This window comes from Miniopterus natalensis, chromosome 12 (assembly GCF_054644295.1).
Source record: "Miniopterus natalensis isolate mMinNat1 chromosome 12, mMinNat1.hap1, whole genome shotgun sequence".
In the NCBI taxonomy this organism is placed as follows: Eukaryota; Metazoa; Chordata; class Mammalia; order Chiroptera; family Miniopteridae; genus Miniopterus; species Miniopterus natalensis.
In genome coordinates this window covers 8,966,436-8,988,137 of record NC_142092.1, presented here as the reverse complement: position 1 = coordinate 8,988,137, position 21,702 = coordinate 8,966,436, and positions in this window count along the sequence as shown.

Sequence of the window (21,702 nt, the reverse complement as noted above, 5' to 3'; positions counted from 1 at the left end):
AGCAAATCCTCGCCGCTCCCGCCGGCCTCGCTGGCTCCCTCGGCGCCGCGGAGGGCAAGCACAGAGCCGCCGCCGCGGGGTCTGTGGGTGCCCGGCGGGTCTCAGCGCTGCCGGGCCGGGGCAGTCGCCGCCGCCGCTCCTCCCGCGGCTGCTGCTGCTGGCGGTGGCGGCTCCAGAAGCTGCTGCTCGGGCTCTGGCTGCTGGGTTCGTAGAGGCTGCTCGATCCCGGACTCTGCTTTCTTGTGCTCCTCGCCGACCCGCTGGACCATTCTGCCCCCGTGCAGCGCGCTTCTCTCGCTCCCGGGACCTGGGGACTCCGCTCTGTGTGTGTGCAGCGGGCAGCGGCCGCAGCAGCTCCTTGATTCAATAGATGAGATGGAAGAAGAAAAAAAAGAACTCTCTCCATTTGGAGAAAGAGGAGGAGGAGGGGAGGGGGTGGAGGGGGAGAGAGCGAGCGAAAGAGAAAAAGGCTGGAGCTCCCGCCCCTGGGGCTGTCAGATGGCTTGGGTTTCTGCGACGCGATTGGCTCACGGAGGGCAGAAATTACTCAGCAAACATGACTATTATTAGCTGCTTAGCAACAGCTCACCAAAGTAGAGAGACCACCCAGGTAGGCAACCCCAGTGTGTGCATCCCGGCTTCGGGGGGAGCCTCCAAGAGCGCCAACGTTCTCGCATGCAATACTTCCATTAAGGAATGTCCTCCCCCCTTTCTTTCTTATTTTCTTTTCAACAGTATCTTCTTTTTGTAGACGCCTTTTGAGCGCGCGCGCACACACTCACACACACACACACACACACACGCAAACACCCACGAACATTTGCCTCGAGATAGACACGGGGGGAAATGTAATATTTTTTTAAGCGCTTAAACAATTTCTGAAATTCCTCAAAGAAAACCCTTTCAGAGGCACCTTGGCCTCAAGCTGCAGCAAATACTGGGAGGTCCGGCTTGAATTCCCAGGCCTGCACCAATAATGACAGGGTGGTGGATAGTACGCCAGTATGTGCCAGATTTTTTTTTTTCATTCTCTCTTTTCTTTTATAACTAAAGAGAAGACTTAGACTCTTGCAGGGAACAACGCCTAGCATTAAGATAAACAAAATAGAAAGTTAAAGAGGAAAGTAAGGACGTTGGAAAGAGAAACCCTCTCTTAAAATCCATTCCCTCGCCCCCTCCCCGCCTAAAAAAACCCCAAGGCAGCACAGTCCGGGTTTGAAGGAGGCCGTGTATTATGAACGTGGAATCCAGACACTGAAGCATTCTCATGGAGGCAGAGGCGTTTTTATTTGAATCTTTAATGTGACATATGTAAAAGAGAAACAACAGAATCTTTTTAACAACCCAGAGAAACGGAATTGTTTCCTTGAGGAAGAAGTTTTCCTGACTATTTTGGATTTATTTGGGCTTAGTCACCCCCCCTTTTTTTAAAAAAAAATTAACATGTCCTTATTTATTTAAAGCCTGTTTTAAACTTTTTGGAAAAACTGGTACGCATCCTGTTATATTTATTAATAGCGTGACGTACGGGAGAATAATGGCTTTGATGTTGGGTTCACTCGAAACAAATTGTGGGCTGATGGCGAGGACTTGTCGGGACACTGCGGCCAGTGTCACCGAGACATCCCGGGGCTTCGCTTCCCATTGGGGTAGAAAACACGCGACTCTTTGAGGTGGATCCTGGGGCCCGAGTCAAATTAAACTGTCCACATAGCGCCCCTTTTTATTTAAAAATAATTTGGGGGCAGTGTAATTTGTGAGGTTTTTTTACGCTTGCAAGTTAAGTTCCTCCCTGAGATACGGTCCAGACCCCCAAACCCTCGATTCTGCCTCGTTTTCGTATTTGTTTTTTCTTTTTTAAAAACTGGGGCTCAAAGGCAGAGGGACCGCGCGGCAGCAAGAAGCCGACTGAAGCCGTGAAATGGGGCCGTGTGGCTTTAAGATGCACACGGTGTGTGTTCATTGAAAAAAAAAAAAAAGAAGAAAGGAAAGGAAAGAAAGAAACCCAGATGGAGAGAAAGGGGGAGGAGCGGGGGAGAGGGCGGAGCTCACGTGTTCACGTGACCCCGGGCCCGGCCCGCGCGCGCTCCGCGGCCCCGAGGCCTGTGGCGCGCGCGCGTCTCCGGGTGCGCGCGCCCGAGCTCCCGGACTCCCCGCGCCCGCGCGGCCCGGGGCGAGCAGGTAGGAAGTCGGTGCGTCCGGCTCGCGCCCGGCGGCCTCCACATCTCCAGAGCCGCCTCTCGGGAGCCCAGGCGCGGCGCGCGCCCCGCCGGCGCGGACGGACGTGCCGGACGCGCCGTAGTACATTCCTGAAGGCGGTCCGGCCCCCTTACGTTGCCCAATGCGCGCTCGGCTTTCCGCGGCCGGCCAATGGCTGAGCGCACGGGTCCCTTTCCATTCACCCGCCCCGCGGCCGCGGCCGGAGAGGGGCTGCGGCGCTGCCAACCGGCCACCGGGTCGGCCCACGCGGCTCCCGTGGGGGGCCAGTCGGCCAGCCCTCCCCGCCCTCTTCCTTCCTCTTCAGCGGTTTCCCCTCCCTCGTCTCCCTCTCCCTTTCCTCTCCTTCCCTTTTCACCCCCTTCTCCTCCCTACCCAGCCCCGCTACTTTCCCTCCAGCTTCTCCTGCTTCCTGATTTCACCGGGAGACCTGCTCCCTGAACCTCGAACCGGCAAACTGTGTGCGGTACCCCGGGCGGGGTAGGGTGTCCTGTAGAATAGAGAGACAAAGAGAAAAATGCCTGGGGGTATTCACGGGATCCGGAGGAGGCCCGGAGTACCCAGCCAGCGCGAAAATTCAAAAGTCAGGACTCCGAGGGAGCACGTGATTCTGTGTGCGTTTCTGGGAAGGGCTGCTAACATCCAGAAGGGAAGGCGAGCACTGTCCAGTGGAAATGGTACTGCGTACACCGATAAAGAATTTCGCAGGGGAACTGGGCTCGACTATAGCAAGTTTAACCTTTGAGCAAAATTCTTATCTTTATTATGTTGGATAAATAGCAAACAGCAGGAAAGGTGATTTATTCTGCCTTTTTTTTTCCTGAATGGTTCTGCAGACGTTTCGTGCTTGTAGCTGAAAATTATTTTTTTAAAGACTTGGGGGGTGGCCCCCCCTAGTTTTCCATGTCAGTTTTTATACTTGAGGTATGCTGTATGGCAAGGGAACCATGCAGCCATAGACAGGTTGCTGTGTTTATCTTTTCAAATTTCTTTACAACATTTTAGACCAAAATATTAGTTTTTCCTACCAATCTTTTATTTACAGCAATTTCAGTGGAGCTGCTTGGATTGTGGGATTCTGAAATGAAATTATAGGCTATGTCCACATCACGGCTCCCCGTTCCTCTCCGCACGCAGCTGCACACCCTGCCGTTCTGGCTGCGGCCACCAGTGCACCATTTCAGCGGCCAAGCCTCTTCCACTCGGGCTCATTTCCTCGGTTTGACTTAATTCCTAAACGTTTTGAACATTGATCTCCCGGGTTTTCAGCTCCCTGCGCTCCCTCACCCGCTGTTTGATAGGTTAAGTTTTCAGCATCTCACACAATGGTCCTGGCCTGTAAATTCTGCCGGTCGGTTCCAGGACAGAATCCCCAGCCTGGGCCCTAACAAGCGCTATCTTAATCTCCCCACCCCCACTCCCACCCCACCCCCCACCCGCCGCTTCCCCTGTGGTCTGCTTTTTTCATACACGGAGATGAATTACTTTGAGGATCTAATTGGCCTTGTTTCTGTAACGTTTTAAGAAAGGGAAGAGGCGCTCGTGTAAAAGCCTGCTCAACTTGGGTGGTCAGGGCTGAGGCTGCCCCCAATTTGCCTCATTGCTGATGCATGCGAGTGCGACATTCCCAGCGATAATGTTGTTCCTAACCAATCTGCCCTTATTTACATTTGTAAGCATTGTCGCCTTTAATATGCATGCCCTGTGCAGGAGACCGCTGTGCCACACCGGGTTTGTTAACTTCAACTAACCACTAGGATTCCCCAGACCTGAAATGAGGCTAGCTGGAGGAACCAGGCCTGAAAAGGTGTCTGCTGGGAAGACAGTCCCTTTAATGGCCTTTCCCCTCCTGAGTTACCAAATAAAAGACAGCTCTGAGCCTTTTCAGCCAGTAGGACCTGCTGGCTCTCTTTGGGGCAACAGCTGAGTGTTCTATCCCCTGCCCAAGTAAAGTTCATCTCAATGTATCAATTGTCATTTTGGTCTCCCCATCTCCATCCAAGACTTCATTGGAATCTTTTGTTTCCAAAAGAGATCCCTAAAACTCTTAAAATACGATTCACTCAGATCTTCCTTCTCTGCTTCAATATTTCAAATATCCATGGCCACGCCACATCTCAAAAATGACATCCGATTATCTGAATGATGACACTGAAATAAAACATCTGCCCTTTGTGTTTGGACATTCCAATGATAAGCAATTGTGGGAGCTGGACTTGGTGGAGTAATGAGAAACCATAGTGAGACTGAACTTTTCACTGGTTGCTCAGATCCAACCAAATGGGTCTTTAAAATCTAATGTAATTTAACTCATTTTTGCAGAGTACAAATGAATAGAGGTCAAGTATTCTAGTAATTTGACCCTTGGGTAATGTTATAATTTTATCTACCAATTTTAATACCCTTTTCCACAAATGCAAATAATTGCAAATGTTACATTAAGTTCCAGAGTAGTCGTGTTGAGAGAGATGGGGAGAGGAATTGGGGGTTTGATGTAATATTCTGTTTATGGATGGAGACCCCAGGATGGGCCAGAACCTGAGCAGTTCAAAGCAGGTACCTTGATTAACAGTTGAGTCTTGACTCAATTCAAGCCAGTATGCCACCATCCATCACGTTTCCTGGGCTCCCTAAGAATGCCTTATTATTTTCTCATTGGCAGTTTTTGTATTTACTTATAAAAGGTGATGGTAGAAAATGAGTCTAAAAGGTTTGGGGGTAGGGGGGGTAGGTTCAGCAGCCACAGAATGTAAAACCCCTAACCATGACTTCCCTCCCCTTCTCCCTTCCACCTTCTGTTTCCTCCCCTATACCCCCCTCCTCAGAACTGGAGGAAAGGGAATAGCTCTAGCCAACTTGTCAAAATAATGCTGCTAATTACCCCTGATCTCCTTTAATGGGAAGCTGCTCCCAATTCCACAAAGGAGTAAATGAGGGATCTACAGCACAAACCCAGGAGCACTGGCATTTTTTGTGCTTATAGTGAGCCAGGGGTGGGGGGCGGTAGCATAGGGGAGATGTCCTGAGAAGGTCCCAGAAATCTCCACATTTATTACACCAGGCTCAAATACTAGCTTGAAAAGGGGAATTAGGCTTTATGCAATACCAAAGCTATTACTGGTATTCTCTTGCTGGGAATATCACCAAGTGCAAAGAAAATGTTCAGGTCCTACAATGAACTTGAAATCAAACATAGCATGGACCCTTATATTGATTTCCTCCCTTGTCTAAATATCTTCTCAGCCACATTACTTTACTCTAATGGATAGAGATGTATTCTGGAAACGCCCACACTCTGAACATTTCTTTCTCCATCTCTCTCTTGCCTCACCTCTATCTCCCCATCTAATATATCTATATCAAGCTTTGCATTTGGCAGAAGGCACACCATTCACTTCAGTGATCTCTGTCATTGGGTCTTGCATGAAAAAGAAGCTGAGCAACATGATCCCTTTGACCCACTGCTGGAGCAACAAATTTATTAGAGATATAGGCATGAGAAATGAAAGGGAAGTAAAACAATTCCAGCTTATTGTGTGTCTTTCTTTCATACTGCTAATCCGGTTTACACATCACGCCTACATGTCTCAATAGGGCTTTATACACTGTGGCAGAGGCGGGAGAAAATAAAAGGTGTGTGTACGTCTGTGTGTGTGTGTGTGTGTGTGAGAGAGAGAGAGAGAGAGAGAGAGAGAGAGAGAGAGAGAGGAGAGAGAGGGAGGGAGGGAGGGAGGGAGACAGAGAGGACATATTTTAATTCACAGTGATTTGGCTCATCAGTTTTCCTTTAGAAAGTTGAAGACAATTGGTAAAAAAAAAAAAAAAAAATGCTTTTTTTTCTTTCTTTCACAAAATAGCTTCAAATGGTGCAGACTCCTATTCAAATTGCTTGTTTGATTATGACTAGATTGTAACCAGAAGATCGATACACTTCTTAGTGAGTTTGAAATGAAGGTAATACCCAAATTGAGAATTGGCCTATTGGTTTCTATCTCTTTTCAACATTCTAATATAAAAAGATCTTGGACTCAAAGGTGTTTTACAGCCTTGTGGAAGGAAGCTGGATGACAAGTGGAACACACACAAACCCACAATTGAAAGCCCCATGTTTTATAACATGGGCACACAATGCACCTGAGGCAACAATTTATCCTGAGGTGCCACCCAGAAATAATGTTACAGTAACAAAGGATGACACCAGAAAGCACTGTCTTTCTTTGTGGAGGCGATTAATTGCATGTTGAACTACTAGAGCCAAAAAAGAGAGGAAGAAGAGACCGAGGGAGGGAGGGAGGGAGGGAAATGGAGCACTCCGAACGCTGAATAGGACTGCTGCAGTAGTTCAAGACCTCAGCTGTCCAGTTATTAAATATTTAGAGCCACCCATGTGGGTCTGTATTATCTACATATTTCCCCTCCCCAGGGATGAAGGAAGGAAAAATAGGGAAAAAGATGCTCTTCCCTCCCAAGTCTAGGAAAATAGAGGTCTCTGGGTGTCTTCCACAGATTACATTCCATATGGTTCTTCTTAGGTGACAGAAATTGATATCTGAAAACTTTGGACTTAGCGATCATCCACACACTAGGAGTCATTTTAAACATAAACTTAAATGCCTGGAGACATAGCACATGCCACCCAGAGGTACAGTCTCTGGAGGTCCTGTCCTGGTGTCCAGTGTTGGCACCAGGACTAAAGGAGTTTGAATGGGTCCGGCACCTCAGGGCTCCTCTCAGCCCCCCTCGCTCTGGCGAACGGCCCCCCTTTTCAATGGGTGGCAGGCACCAGAACGCCCGATCCCGTGGGTGAAAAAGTCAACACATACCATCTACCCGTGGCCCCTTCGTGAACTCGAAAAAGCCCCGCTGGCCCTTTTTCCCACCAACGGCGGCGGGGAGGGGGTGTCTGAGCTCCGGGTCTTGGAAAGGGGCCTCGGCCTCAGCCCTGGGCCGCGGCCCGGCGCCGGGAGCGTGCGCCCGGCCCTGCAGCAGGTCTCCAGCAGGTCTCCGCCAGCCCCCAGGAGACCAGAGCGCTCGCTCGGGTGCGCGCGCGCTCGGCCCGCACCCTCCCCCCGGCGCTGTCACTCTCCGCACCAGCCCTTCCATCCCAGCTCTGCCTCCCCTGGCGACTCAGTAGCCACCACCAGGCTGAGGAGCGGAAGCCAAGGTGGCGACCCTTTCAAGCGTGCAAATGGGATCCCAGGCGACCCCCTCCGTGAGAATTCCCCCTGCAACCGTTCCCCGGCCCGCCGCCGCCAGCCCCCTCCCCGCCCCGCGGGGCCGCTTCGGGGGGCGGGGGCCCCGAGTGTGCGAGCCAGCGAGCGAGCGCGGAGAGCCGGGGCCGGCTACCGCTCCCCGGCGGCGCAGCCCACCCAGCCCGGCGGCCCCGGCGCGCCGCCCTCCCGGCCCTCTTTCCGCCGCGCGGGGCGCCGGGTCCCGCGGCGCCGTGTCCCCGGGGCGCGCGCCGCGCGAGGGCGAGGTGGTGGCGGCGGCTGCACTCACCATAGCCGGCCGTCAAGCCCTGCCCGGAGCGCGGGTGCCGATGGCGCGGACGCGGGGCTTGGGTTTCACATCAATTCCTTTTTGCCCGGCGCCCCCCTTTTCTGGTCCTCCGCTCCTCCGTCTGCTCCCCGTCTTCCCTCGTCTCCCCCTCGCCTGGTCGCTGCGGGTCTCTTTGTCTCCCTTGTCGTCGTCTTTTTCTTCGTCTTGGTCTTGGTCTTCTCCTCCGCCTCCTCCGTCTTTACAAAAGGAACGGAAAGTGTAAAAACCCCGGCGCGCGGGGCCGCCGGAGGCTTTCGGCGGAGTGCAGCGCGGACTCACAATTACAAGCCTGTTTCTATTAAGCAGTTCCATGGCCCTCGGCGTGGGTGGTCTGCCGCGCCATAGGCAGGACCTGTCAGGGTCACGTGACAGATCCGAAAACTTTACCCCTTTACAATAAACTCAAGGAAAGCAAAGTAAACTCGAGGAACGAGCTATCAGCACAGCCCTCCTGGGTAAACACGCGCTCCCCTCCCCGCCTTCCTGGGAGGCGCCCCGCCCGGCGAGCTCCGGCGAGCCCCCTCCGCCCCCTCCCGCCCCCCGCCGCTGCGGCTGCGGGGGGCCGCTGGGCCCCGGGGCTGCGCCAGCCGCCTCTCCTTCCCCATCTTGTGCTCCCCCACTCCACACACTTTCCTTGCTAACATTTAGCCGCTCGCCGGACCCCCGGGGCTGGGGGTGGGGGCCGGGAGGGCAGGGAAGCTCATTTCAGCATCCCCTGCTCTCCGGGAGATGCGGGGCGCCCAGCGCCCTGCAGGGGACCGCCACCGGCCTGTCAGTGCTCGAGCCCTTTCCTGCTCGCGTTCCCACGGAGGCCCTGAGAAGCTGGGAGCGTTCTGGTTGACAGGCCCACAGGCTGACAGGGCGGCAGAGAGCCAGGGACGCCGGGCAGATAACAAGAGCCTCCCCGGGGAAACGCTGAGGCGCCGAGATGGATGTGCATTCGTGTCCTTTCTGTCGGAGGTCCCTAGGCAGCCGCTCCTTCTGAAGAGGCCAAGGTGGAGTCCCTTGGAAACCAAGATTGGTAGCTGGCCGAGGAGTCCCTAATTGATATTTGCTTTTTTTCCCTTCCAATTACTGTGGTTTTTGGGGTATGCCACCCAAATGCTCCCACCCACGTTGCCTTCCCGAATGAAGCGCGCTTGGCTCCGCCGGAAGTGCTGTGGGTCCCGCAGACCCGGCTCAGCCTCTGCCCCGTGCAAAGGACCCTGTTTAACACGGTATCTGCTCAGACCTGCAGGGCGAACTGGTTCTCACTGATAGGGGCTGTTTTAAATGGACCACATTGTGAATAAAGATGAATTACTGCTATGGGGGAGAGGTAAGGTGAATGATTGAAACTACCAAATGTTAACTAGCGCTATTCAGGGCTGCGTGTGTGTGTGTGTGTGTGTGTGTGTGTCTACACGTGTGATTTAAAAACAACAGCAACCCTAGGTGTAACAATGTATCTCCCTCTCCCGAAGATGATATACCACCCTTTAATAGGGTCATTTCAGTTTCCAGAGTGTTTGTGTTTGAGACACATTAAGTAATTAAACGTTGGAATGCTGGGCAGCCCTGGTCCAAAAAGTCATTTCATACCAATTTACTTTAGTGAAAAATAGTCATAAATGGATATTAGCTGAGCATGGATCCTGAGAGTCATAATAATTGGAAAAACAAACCCAGCAATATTTCCCTCAGAAATACTACATTGGTAGCATATCAAAGGACTCAATTCATACCCTGCTCTGAGCGTGGGTGGGGTGAGGAAGGAGGTATAAATACATCCCCAAATAGAGTAGCCTAGAACATGGGAGAGAAGCCGGGATAAGGAAACAGAGAAACAGCTTAGCAAGGGACATTTAAACGGCCCACAATACAAAGTTGTTAGTGCCTGGGAGGGAAAATCATCTTCCATTCTCCAAGGTTCTTCTGGCTGGGTTAACACTCAAATTAACAAGAGACAGATTAGCAAGAGAAAAACAAATTACAATGTAATACTTGTTTACCACCTATAGATGGGAGAGACCCAGGAACACAGAGTAACTTCTCAAAATGGTAGAAGCAGGCGCCTTAAATACCTGCCTCAACTGGAGACAAAAGATGTTGGGGCTGGAGAGCTGGTTATGGGGGGTGGCCGGGAATAGCCCAGTAAACAGGACTAAGAGTGTTACGCAGATTTAAGCCGTTCCTCCTCCATTGGTAGTGAAAGCAGGTCAGGTAGAGTGAGGGGAACAGCCTTGCAGATGGAGATTTCCCTTTGAAGAGTAAACGTCTTTACAAAGGAGAACTTGGTTTTTTAGAGCTTCTCCCAGGTGTGCCGTTTCTTGAAATTAACCAGACTCAAATGATCCTTACCCTAAAGTGACATATTTTGTGGTGGCAAATTCTCCTTCACTGGTCTTGTGGAGAGATCCCAGCAGAACTGTGGAGTTTGCTTTTCCTGATTAAAATGAAGACCCTCATGCAAGCACACTTGGCTCCATGCTCCTTGAGTGTGGCCAAGGCTGCTAATCAGAGGTACACAAGGTTTTGTGGGACCAGAGGCTTAATGCAGTTGGGGAAGGGAAGGCTTTTTTTTAGGAACTCAGGATTACAAACCCAAAATCAAGTATAGGGCCTTGGAAGGGGGTCGTGCAGTGTGGGGTCCTGCACGAGTCTCCTGTGGAATCGCCCCCCCTTTATAGTGCAGAACAAGGAGATTACAGAGCTGTTCAGATCTGTGGTCTTGCATCCTTTGGTTAAGACTGAGCATGTTCACGTTACATCCTATTTCAGTCAAATGCTTTACAGTTGGGAGCAAAGACGAGCTTGGTTTGAGTGTTAAGCAGTCAGAGTTGGGCTGCAGTAGTGTAATGAGTCAGGGAGAGATACCTTCGGTGTTGTAACCTGAAGTGTCTGGAAGGAGAACTCACTGGAAATATCCTCTCCCAAGAGCATCCTGTCCTTTCTACCTTCCTCCGAAATCAGTCTTTGAAAGTGATGGTGCTGTGCATCTCTTCCCTCTACTCTTAGATGCTAGAAATGTTAAATCAAGTGGGAGGTAAATGCTTCCCAGTGCCCAGTGCCCCATAGGTTGTTCCCTTGTAGTATTTCTCCCCACCAGGTGGGCTCTTTCTCATCGAACAGCCGCCTCCACCCTCCTAAAGTTGCTTATATTTCATCCCTTCCTGCAAAACCAGCGCCAGTGCTGCCGGTCTGATAACCCACTTGGCAGGAAGGTGTCAGTGACTGACAAGGCCCTGCCCACAGAGCTCAGCTCTAGTCTGCCCACTCTGATAAGCCGGTTGGCACCAAGGTGTTAATGGCTGAGGAGGCTGCTAGAGGACGCATTTGCAAGTTAACTTGGACTATTAGAGCCATCCTCAGAGGAATAACTCCAAAGCTGGAGGTTTCAGGGCCCTAAGGAGGACCAGATGGAGACACTTGGGGTGTTGGAGGAAGGGGTAGGTGTGAAAACAGACCACATGAGCATCATCAGATCTGTGGATGGGCAAGGTCATCCCTGGCTCTGTCTTTCTGAATATCTGTTGTTACTTGAAACACAGTTGTTGCCCGTTACACACACATTTTTCATCTAGGATTCCCTCTTCCCTGGCTCCTACTAAAAGTGGGTGCTCAAGCACTTTCATTCATCTCCTCCCCCACAGCAACCTCCAGCAACTGGAATGCTTCAGATGAATAACTGGGGGTGCAAAAGACACATTTGTCCGTATTTGAGAAGCCTCCCTCCTCGGGATGAATGCCACTCTTGCACGCAGGTCTTTTTACTAGATCAAACAGATCAAACTTTCATAAAAAGCGATGTTGCCCAGCTGGAGTGGCTCAGTGGTTGAGCATTGACCTAGGATCCAGGAGATTTCGGTTCGATTCCCAGTCAGGGCACATGCCTGGGTTGTGGGCTCCATCCCCATTGGGGGTCGTGCAGGAGGCAGCCGATCAGTGACTCTCTCATCATTGATGTTTCTATCTCTATCTCTCCTTCTCCCTTCCTCTCTCTGAATCAATAAAGATATATTTAAAAAAAAAAGAGGAATGAAAAGAAAGAAAAGAAGCGATGTTGCTCAATGTAGGGACTCCAATTCTACCACCCTCACCCCTCCCTCCTTCCTGCCAGGAAGAGGCCCGCAAACCAAACAACCATGTAGAATTGGGGCGTGAAGGACTGGAGGGGTAAGAAATATTTAAAGGTAGTAGGTTGGAATTAGGACACAGAATGAACAATTGAATTACAATGGTAAAATGCCTTGAAATAGTAAAAGGAGAATTGTTGAAACAGGGAGAAGTAAAACAGGATTGGACAACTGAAGAATGTGAGCAAAAAGCTTGAAAACTAGAAGGGTGGAGTGCAACCTGGATGGCCATAAACCAGAGGCTCCGGAGGACCCTCTGCAGGGAGGCCCATGGAAGCAGTGCAGTATTCAAAGATGGGAGACAATCTCAGGACAGGAAGAAACAGGGAGAGAGAGAGGGACCTGTGGAACTCCCTACCTCAAAAAATGAAACTTACCTAAGTTGCTTCCTCTTGCAACTGATGTCCACACGGGACCCCTCCCTGAGGAGACGACCCCCCCATGTAGGAGACCTGCAGGGCAGCCTTGCCAATGAAGCATGTGGCAAGAAACAAAATGCTTGGGAGATTTAAGCTGTGGGAGGTAGAGTTGCCAGGCGGGCTGGTGAGCATGGTGCTGGGATGGGTCATAGCCACGAGAAAGAGCTTATTGCCACCAAGCAGGTCAGAAAAATGATCCCGAAGTTCTAACTGCATCTAAAAGGACTGAAAAAGTTACTAAGTGTAGCAAACGTAACAATCAGCCTGCCCGGCAGGAAGGGCTGTTTTCCACAATTGGCATTGCTGCTACTCAGAGTGCACCATCGTCCGGGTGCAGGGCAGTGGGGAGTGCAGAGCCTGACGTCATTTACTTAAGCTGCATGATTACAGATCTGGAGGAGAGAGTCGACCTTCACTTCCACTCCGAGCGAAACAGGCTGTGAAGCAAAGGCTCCATGAGAGGGAGATTTTCTGGGGGCAGGTTGAGGCGTGAGTGAGAAGCTGAAGCAGCCTCCAGCCCTGTCGTCACGCTGTGTCCTGGGGCCTGTTGGTGGCTCTAGAACCCCTGTCTCTGCAGACGGTGCTACTCCTTGTGTTTGTAGGGCACCCCTCTGAAGAGCTGGGGCCGGGAAAGGACGTGTGCTCTGTTTCCTAGCAGCAGCCCCCACGTGGAGGGCACTAGGGACAGTGGCACCTTCTTCAGCAACTCTGACCCATTGTTGACGGAGGCCCATTTTGGAGGAAGTTGGGAGGTGGGAGCCTGGGTCTGTCTCTCCTGCTAGAACTCTGGGCTGCCTGTTGCTGCTTCAGCCAATTAAGCAGAGACAAGGTTGAATCAAATATGACCATTTATTCCATCATTGCCGGCAAAATGGGAGAGCAGTAGGATTTGTCCATGCAAAATCTGCTCTGCCCTTCCCTTATTACCTGGATGGTTATATAAGGCTTCATGCAAGGGGTGAGAGGGTGGGGTGGGGGATGGCTGCAGGGTCTCTGGTCCGGTCTCCTTCCAGGATCTTGAAGTCCGATAACAAGGTAGTTAATTTTCAATGGTGTTAAAACCCAGTTCCACCAGTTCCTAGGATCTGAGAATAGTCAGCGTTCCTAAGGTAAACTCCTGGAGGGGGTTTAAGCTCCAGGCACAGCAACCAAATCAAAGCCCATCCTGTCCTTTGTCTGCATTTTCTTTTCTGAGCAACGGACCCATCCAGGCCCCAAGGTGTCTCATCTTTTTACAGCTCTGTCTTTCTTCTTGCAGCACATCCTTCAGTTTCCCAGGGCGTGTAGGAAAACTTCTTATCTGTAGTTAGTAAGGGGAATAATCATTAAACAACTATGGTCCTATTTGTGTTAGGTGCCCTCCCCCCCTTTCACAATCATGGTTAACAGCATGATCAGCATCTCTGCCCCCAAAACTGCCATCCCAGCTCTAGGCTTGGTGCCTTCCCCTCCACACCTGGACCAGTTTGCCAGGGCAGCCATAACAGAGCACCGCAGACTGCGGGGCTTGAACAACGGAAATTTATTTTCTCCCAGTCCTGAAAGCTAGAAGTCCCAGATCAAGGTGTTGTCAGGGTTGGCTTCTTCTGGGGCCTCTCTCCTTGGCTTGGAGATGGCTGTCTACTCCTTGTATCTTCACATGGAGATACATGTCTGTATCTCCCAATTTTCTTTTCTTGTAAGGACACCAGTCATATTGGATTAGAGGCCACAACATGACCTCACTTTAACTTAATTACCTCTTTAAGGACCTTGTCTCCAAATATGGTCACATTCTGAGATCCTGAGGGTTAGGGTTTCAACATATAAATTTGGAGGGATTCAGTTCATCCCATAACAACACCCAAATGTTGAAAGGAGCCAGCCTGGGTTTGAAGGGCAAGTTCCTCTCTATGCCTGTGATGATTAGAGGGAGCCGAATTGTTCTTGGCTTCTCAGGCTGAGAGGACCTGAGCTGCTGTCCCCAGGAACCTGCCACCCCACTGTCACAGAACTGACACTGGGTGACACATTTCCTAGGAATGCCGGGGGTCTAAGAAGATGGCCGTAGGCACCTGGTAGGACTGTTTTTTCCCTAGAAAGAGTGAGCACTGCTAGGCCAATTATAAACCTGTCTTCTTTATTTACGGCAGCAAGTTCCTTCAGGCAATGGTTTCCAAGGCTAGCTGCTCATCAGAATCACCTGGGGAGTTTAAAAACAGAAACCGAGGGAACAAAAATAGATTCTCTGCTCCCATCCTAGAGCTATAGCATCAGAATCTCAGCCCTGGGGAACTGATGTTTTTTCACAAAAATGCCCCAAAGCAAGTAGAGTAAAATGCTGATGGTAGGTTCTAGGTGTGGGTACTCACTGTTAAGATTTTTTCAACTTTCCTGTATGCCTGAAGTTTTTTGTAATAAAATGGGAAGAAAGGATACCCGGTGATTCTGATGTGCAACTAGATTTAAAGACCCAAGGGACACTCGGTTAGTTTACAAATATGTTCTTAACATTCTCCTCTGTAATGGTACTTGTCACATTGTTCTCCATCAAATGAAAGACTTGTGATCTTTACTACGTGCATAGTCCTCTGGTAGGTGCTGGGGACTGTGGAGTGGAAAAGCCGTCTTCCTTAAAAACACCAGGAAATACCATTTCATACTGATCAGATTGGCAATATTTAAAAGTCAAATATGAGCATTTATTCCATTATTGCCGGCAAAATGGGAGAGCAGTGGGATTTGTCCACATAAAATCTGCTCTACCCTTCCCATGGCAAGTGTGAGTAAGACTATGAGACCATGGGAACTTGGGGTTACTGATGGCTGGAGTGTTGATTGGGTTACTTGCTTTTGTAAAATAATTTGGCATAATCTAGAAAGGTTGAATCCATCCCACTCCTATATACCCCTCTATGGGAAACCTGAGGCCCACCGTGCGTGCATTCTAGAATGTTCGCCACAAGCATAAAACTGGGCATGACCAACTGTCCAGCAAAGCAGAAAAGGTCAGCAAAGAGTGGAGCATTTACATGATAAAATTCTACCAAGAGGTGAAAATAAAGGAGCCACAGCTATCTCATATCAATGCTGATGAACCTTACAATCATCATCTTGGGTGAGGTACCTACATCAGAAGGAAGTCTCATAAGAATGCACATGTAAAATTCCATTTATGTAAAGGTCAAAGCCAGGTAGTACTTATAAAGGAAAGCAAGAGCATGAAGAACCCATTCAGGGACGCAGCTACCTCTAGGGGTGCAGGAGGCAAGAGGATTGGAGCACTTAAAAAATAACTAATTTTACTATAGTTTTTTAAAAAATGTCCCTTGGAAGTCTTAACCTAAAAATAAAGGGCCAAAGTGAGAGGCAACAAGCGCTTATTTGAGATCCAAAAGTCTAGCTATTTGTGAAACACTGATCCAGGCAGAAACCCAAATGGTGTTCCTATTAGGAGGTGAAAGGCAAGGGAAGGGGCGCAGTTCCATAAATAGAAGGAAGGAGGCATTGCTAAAGGTGCAGATAAGCTAACACAGTGATGCTAATTTAATTTTCAGCCCAGTAGTCATAACAAACAGTCGTCTGGGACACAATGCTGCTCTAGGCCCCTCCGAAGGCTGTTTTGCCCCCTTTCCACATTCCAGAGGTTTGAGGAGTGCAAGGCGTCCCTCTGAAGTGGCCGCTCCGACTCCACGTTAGAGTGGCTCTGTTTGTATTGCTCACAGGGTGGTAAGTACACTTTTGAGTGTATTATCTAGTTCATAATAAAAACATGTTTCAAGACATCGTTCTGGTCCCAGACAAGCTCACTTCGTGGGTGTGAAGAACAAATAGCTACAGGTGATATGACAGGTGCGAGCCGAGGAGCACAGGAGGGCGTGCCTGAGCCCTGTCTCCCAGGGGGTGCTGGGGTGCTGAGGAAAGGAAGGAGCGCTGGGGACCAGCTCGGAGGAGAGAGGGGGCGTTCCTGGGGAGGCGGAGGGAGACCCGGGGCGCCCAAGAGGAAATCCTCTTCTTAGAACCCAGGCTTCTCCTTCTACCTCGGGCCCCCAGCCTGTCCAAGCTCTGAGCTTCTGCCTTCATATTTTCTCTGTATCAGCACAACCCAGGTAGAGACTAGGCCCCCGCGTGACCTGTTCCTCGGGAATGAGGCGACGCAGGCTTAAAGTCAGGGAATGTTGTGCAGGTGCAATGTTAGTCTACCGGCCCAAACCCAGGTTTAAAACTGCATCATCGTGGGGCCATCTTATAAGGATGTTTCAGTGGGTCTCTGTGTATCAGGTGATGGCATTCACTCACTATAAACACTATTAGGAGCTGTAAATGTAGTAATTGTAAAAGCCCAGAACACAGTGACCTTAGCTCTCTCGCCTTGTGAATCTCATGTTGCTAGGCTGTTTTATTATGAAGTCACTTAGCTCTGGGTAGAGTGACAGACAGACTGCTTACGAAATTCTCAGCTCCAAGCAAGTGTCGGCCTGAAGGGAGTGAAGGAGAACCGCAGCTCAGCATCTGCTTACGCAGGGGGACTCTTCCGTTCACCCTCATGACCTGAAGCAGCGCCAGCCCACCCTCCACTGAGCGGCCCGCTCATTTCCGCGCCCTCTTCTGCAGAGAGACAGGCAATTCTACTTGGCTCCATGCATAACTCCTTTTTGATACCCTTTCTTCTAGTGTTTCTAGAGCTTTCCAACTTTTTGTGTCACGGTCCACCTGGAAAGAATGCTAAACTGGTACAGCACAATGGAATATACCGGAGGAAACATGAAGGCATCCATCTGTGGGGGGAATTAGTGGACATTTTATATCTTTTTAGTATAAAATTATAAGAAACATAAACTTTTAAAAATTAGAAGAATATTAAGTATGAAATTTGTATGAAACTTCCAAATAAAACCCTTTCAAGTTTTTTACGGAGAAACCTGAACTCCCTTCCATGAATATCAATTTTTTATGTCAGCTTTTACGCCTAAAGTGACTGAGTAAAAAGTTTCTGAGTAATATTTTAATAATGATCTCTTCGAGATGCTTAAATGATGCTCTCTTAAAATTCTTTCTAGTTACTATGACTTCAAACTTTTCATGAGCCCGTGATAAAAATTTAAAGCTCTGTCCCACTATTCACAATTTACACCTGTTGAAATGCAAATCAAAACCATAATGAGAGATCACTTCACACCTGTTAGGATGGCTGTTTCCAAAAACGCCGGGGGACAAATGTGAAGAAAGGGGACCCTTTGGGAACTGTTGGTGGGAAGGGAAGCTTGGAACGAGCATGGAGGTTCCTCAAGACATTAAAAACAGAACTACGTTATGGCCCAGCAATCCCATTTCTGGGTAGGTATCCAAAGGAAATAAAACCATTATCTCAAAGATATATCTACACTCCCACGCTCATTTCGGCAGTATTCACGATGGCCAAGACACGGGAAGCCACCTAAGCGCCCGCCGGGGGATGGCTGGATGAAGAAGCTGTGCAGAAGCAGCGGAGTGTCCCTCAGCCCGAGAGGAGACCCCCACTGCGTGAGCGTGGGCGGACTGGAGCGCGCTTGCTGTGACATCAGCCAGGCCGGAGAAGGCAGGTACCCCCAGCGTCACTCACACTCGGGGAAAGTCACACTCACAGAAAGAGAGAGTGGGAAAGTGGTTGTCAGGGGATGGGGGAGGGTGGGGAAAATAGAGAGAGTTTGGTAAAAGAATACACTATAAATGAATGATGTTTAAAGTAGTGAACAGAATTGGTAACACCATATTGTGTAACTGGGATTTGCTAAGAGAGTAGAATTTAAATGTTCTCACCAAAAAAAATAAAATAAAATAAAAAAGTGAACACGTGAGGGGAGGTGGTAATTAACTTCACGGAGGGGGTGTGGATCTTTCACAATGTGTATGTATATCAAATCATCATGTCGTACACTTTAAATATCTTAAAATTTTGTCAATCATACTTCAATAAAGTTGAAACATACCAAAATTTATACCTGTGAAAATTGTATTTAGAGATTCAAACATATTCTTTGTTGAACAAATGTCTGTTTCTTGCTTTGACAAATATTGAGATGGCCCAGGATGATACAACTGTGTCTCTCGTATTCCATGTGCATTTGCTTCCTTGCTGTCAAAACGAAGTGTCACACAGAAGGTGGTTTAAGATCATGAAAATGTATTCTGTCCCAGCCTGGAGGCTGAAAGTCCAAAGTCAGGGTGTGGGCAGGCTCGGTTTCTTTTGAGAGGTTGGCGAGGGCATCTCCTGCAGGCTCTCGCCCAGCTTCAGGTGAGGGCTGGCAGTCCTGGCGGCCCTGGCTCATAGCTGCACCGCACCCAGCTCTTCCTCCACCGTCGCGTGGTGCCCTCCCTGTGTGTCTCTTCCCTTCTTATAAGGATACCATATGGGATTAGGGGCCCACCCTACTTCAATATGACCTCATCTTAACTAAGTACATCTGTGACGACCCATTTCCAAATGTCACATTCCGATGTACTGAGGGTTAGGACTCCAGCATATCTTTTTTGGGGAACACAATTCAACCCATAGCATCATGGAACTTGTTCAAAAGCAAGCATTTCAAAATAGCAAGGAAGCTCTGATTTGCTGAGTAAGCACATGGTTAGGGGAGTCACCTTGAACCCACTTGGACACCATTAAAATAGTGCACCACTTGCAAAAAGGAGAGACACTTTCCGTATCTGATATCTGTGAAGACAGAGATTTGAGATTCTTGGAGTCTGTTTTCTGCCTCCTGCCTTCAATGCCAAGCAGCTACACTTTGAGGCCCTGAAACACGACCCCCCCCCCCCCCCCCCCCCAGCTAACTCAGGAGCCTTATTCAGCACGTGCTGCAGCTGGTCCCTGCTGCAGGGCCCCCAGGCTGCACGGCACTGTCACCGGGGAGCAGCAAGTGCTGGAGGCCCGTGGGAGCACAGGGGTCTGACCCCCCCCACTCCGCTCCCGGAGGTCCCACTACAGCTGCTTTGTGGCTGGAGAGACTGCCGGGGCTCCAGCCTGCACACCCGGAGGGGCTGTTGCCTGACGCTCCCGTGTGGCTGGCTCACACGCCGCATTGCAGCACGTGGTGGCACAGTCCTGTTCTCCTGCCTTGGCCTCTGTTCTGCTTTTTCTCTGACTGTTCCTGCCCACCTTCCTTTGCTGGTTCCTGGTTTTCCACCTACTCCTGAAAGGCTGGCATTGCCCAGGGCCCATTGCTCACCTCCGTTCCTCTTGCTGGCTTACTCTGTTACTCTTGCAGGTTGGACAGTCAGCCCATGGGCACCCAAATCCGCTTCTCGGCCATTTACCCTGAGCTTCGGACTGTACTTCTTCGAGCAAGGATGCTTCACAGGTGCCTAGATTCAACATGTTCCTGCCCACCTCCTCCAGCTGAGGCCTGTGTTCCCTCCCATTCCCCAAACTGGCTCTTCTGACTCAGTTCATGACTCTTCCATTCACAGGTTGGCCAGCCCGAAATTAAGCAGCACCTGTGATGGCTCCTAGCCGTTACCCAGAGGAGTTCATCAGGCACCGTGTCCACACTCCTTGGGGTGGCTCACAGGGCCCGGTGACTTTGCCGGTCCCCCTTCTCTCCGGCCACGTCTCCATACCCTACCACTCTTCTCTAGCCAAGCACAATTGTGTGCAGCTTTCTGATGTTCTCACTCCTCTATGCCTGTGCATTCCCTTTCCCTCTGTCTACTTCTGTACTTTCTACCTTTACATACGTCCTTCAAGGTGCAACTCAAAAGTCACCTCATCAGTCCACGCAGATGGTATCAACTCTGCGTCAGGGGGTCAGAGAGAACTTCATAAATAAGGTTTTCTCTTACACAATTTAAATCTCTCAAGTATTATTAGTCACTTTGATGTTGACTTATTAGTCATTAGAATAATTATTAGTTACTTTGGTATTAAAGTCTAGAGAAGTGGTTCTTAAAGTAGGGTCCCTGGCCCAGCAGCATCAGCATCACCTGGGAAGTGTTGGAAATGCCAATACTCAACCACTCCCCCTTAGTCCCCCCCCCACCTGCTGAATCAGAAGCTTTGGGGATGGGGCCCAGCAATCTGTGTTTTAACAAGTCCTCCAGGTGATTCTGGTATCTACTAAAATTTGAGGGCCATTAGTCTAGATCTGGCCTCAAGGGAAAGGGAAGGTGCAATTGCTTCATGCATTTGGCCTCTGTAGGTAGCTAATGGGGCATCCCTTGGCCAAGACCTACACTCCCTCCTGTTTCTCTCCCAGGTGCTCCAATCATCTAACTGATTCCCTCATATGCTGAGGTTGGGTTCTCAGCAGAAAGACTACAAAACACTTTCTGAATGGGGCAGAAATTGGTCTTGGATTCAGAAAGGTGTCGTTTATGGTTCAGGCTCTTTTTCATTTCACTGGTAGGACTTTACTTGTTCCAAATTATTGGCCTAATATTTGATCAACTGCCTTCCCTGACCTCTCATTCAATGGCAAACTAGGCACCATCATCTGTATGGCAGTTTCCCAAGAATGCAAACTCAGTGTCACCAAGACTGCCTGTATTCTCCCACCTCCGAACTACTGACGTGTTCGGTCCTTCCTTGCCCTACTTACCTCTTTGGGAAGGACCTAAGGTCAGATTCTCTAAACAGAGCCTGCCTTCAGAGCTTTGTCTCGCTTCTCCCAGTTATAAGGAAAGTCAAATCTGTCAGGAACATCGAATAGAGAACACAGGACTGGATCCCAGTAAATACAGGAATTTAATATTTGAAAAAGGAGATAATTCAATGGGAAATCTGATGGTGAATATTTCCTGGGAGAAAATATAGTTGGATCTCTATCTCTAACACTTGCAAAAATAAGTTCTAGATGGAGTATTTTCATGCAAAAGGCAAAACAATAAAAATCATTTAATTTAGAAGACATAAAACATGACCTAGAGATTGGGGAAACCTTTTGAACAGAGGTGGGAAATTCAGTCTATAGAGAAAAGAAAGACATATTGTAAGCCAAAAAATTTCAACATTTCTTAGTGGTAAAAAATATAATAAATTAAGTAAATAGACAAATATGAACTTATTAATTGCTTGTTGAAAGTCAGGGAGTAGTGGACAGTGTGGCAAACTGCAGAGCCCTGTCCAGAGGGGACAGCAATGACTCAGCTCCAGCAGGTGAACTGTCGCTAAGCAGATGTCTGGTCCTTAAGTTCCCTTAGAACTCAGAAATGTTATAATTACTATCTGATCTGTCTACTGGTACCCCAAACTCAAGATGTCAGATGGAAATTATTATCGTCTAACCACAATATCCTCTGTCTCTCTCTTTCCCTCCCTCAGGCATCAACATCCACCCCAATCTGACACTTTACATATGTATCTATATCATCCTTTTGTCTTGCCCAGCTCGCTCCCTACCCCCATTCAAGAAGTCACCACCTGTCTCCATCCCACGTCTTCTCCCACGGTCACTTCT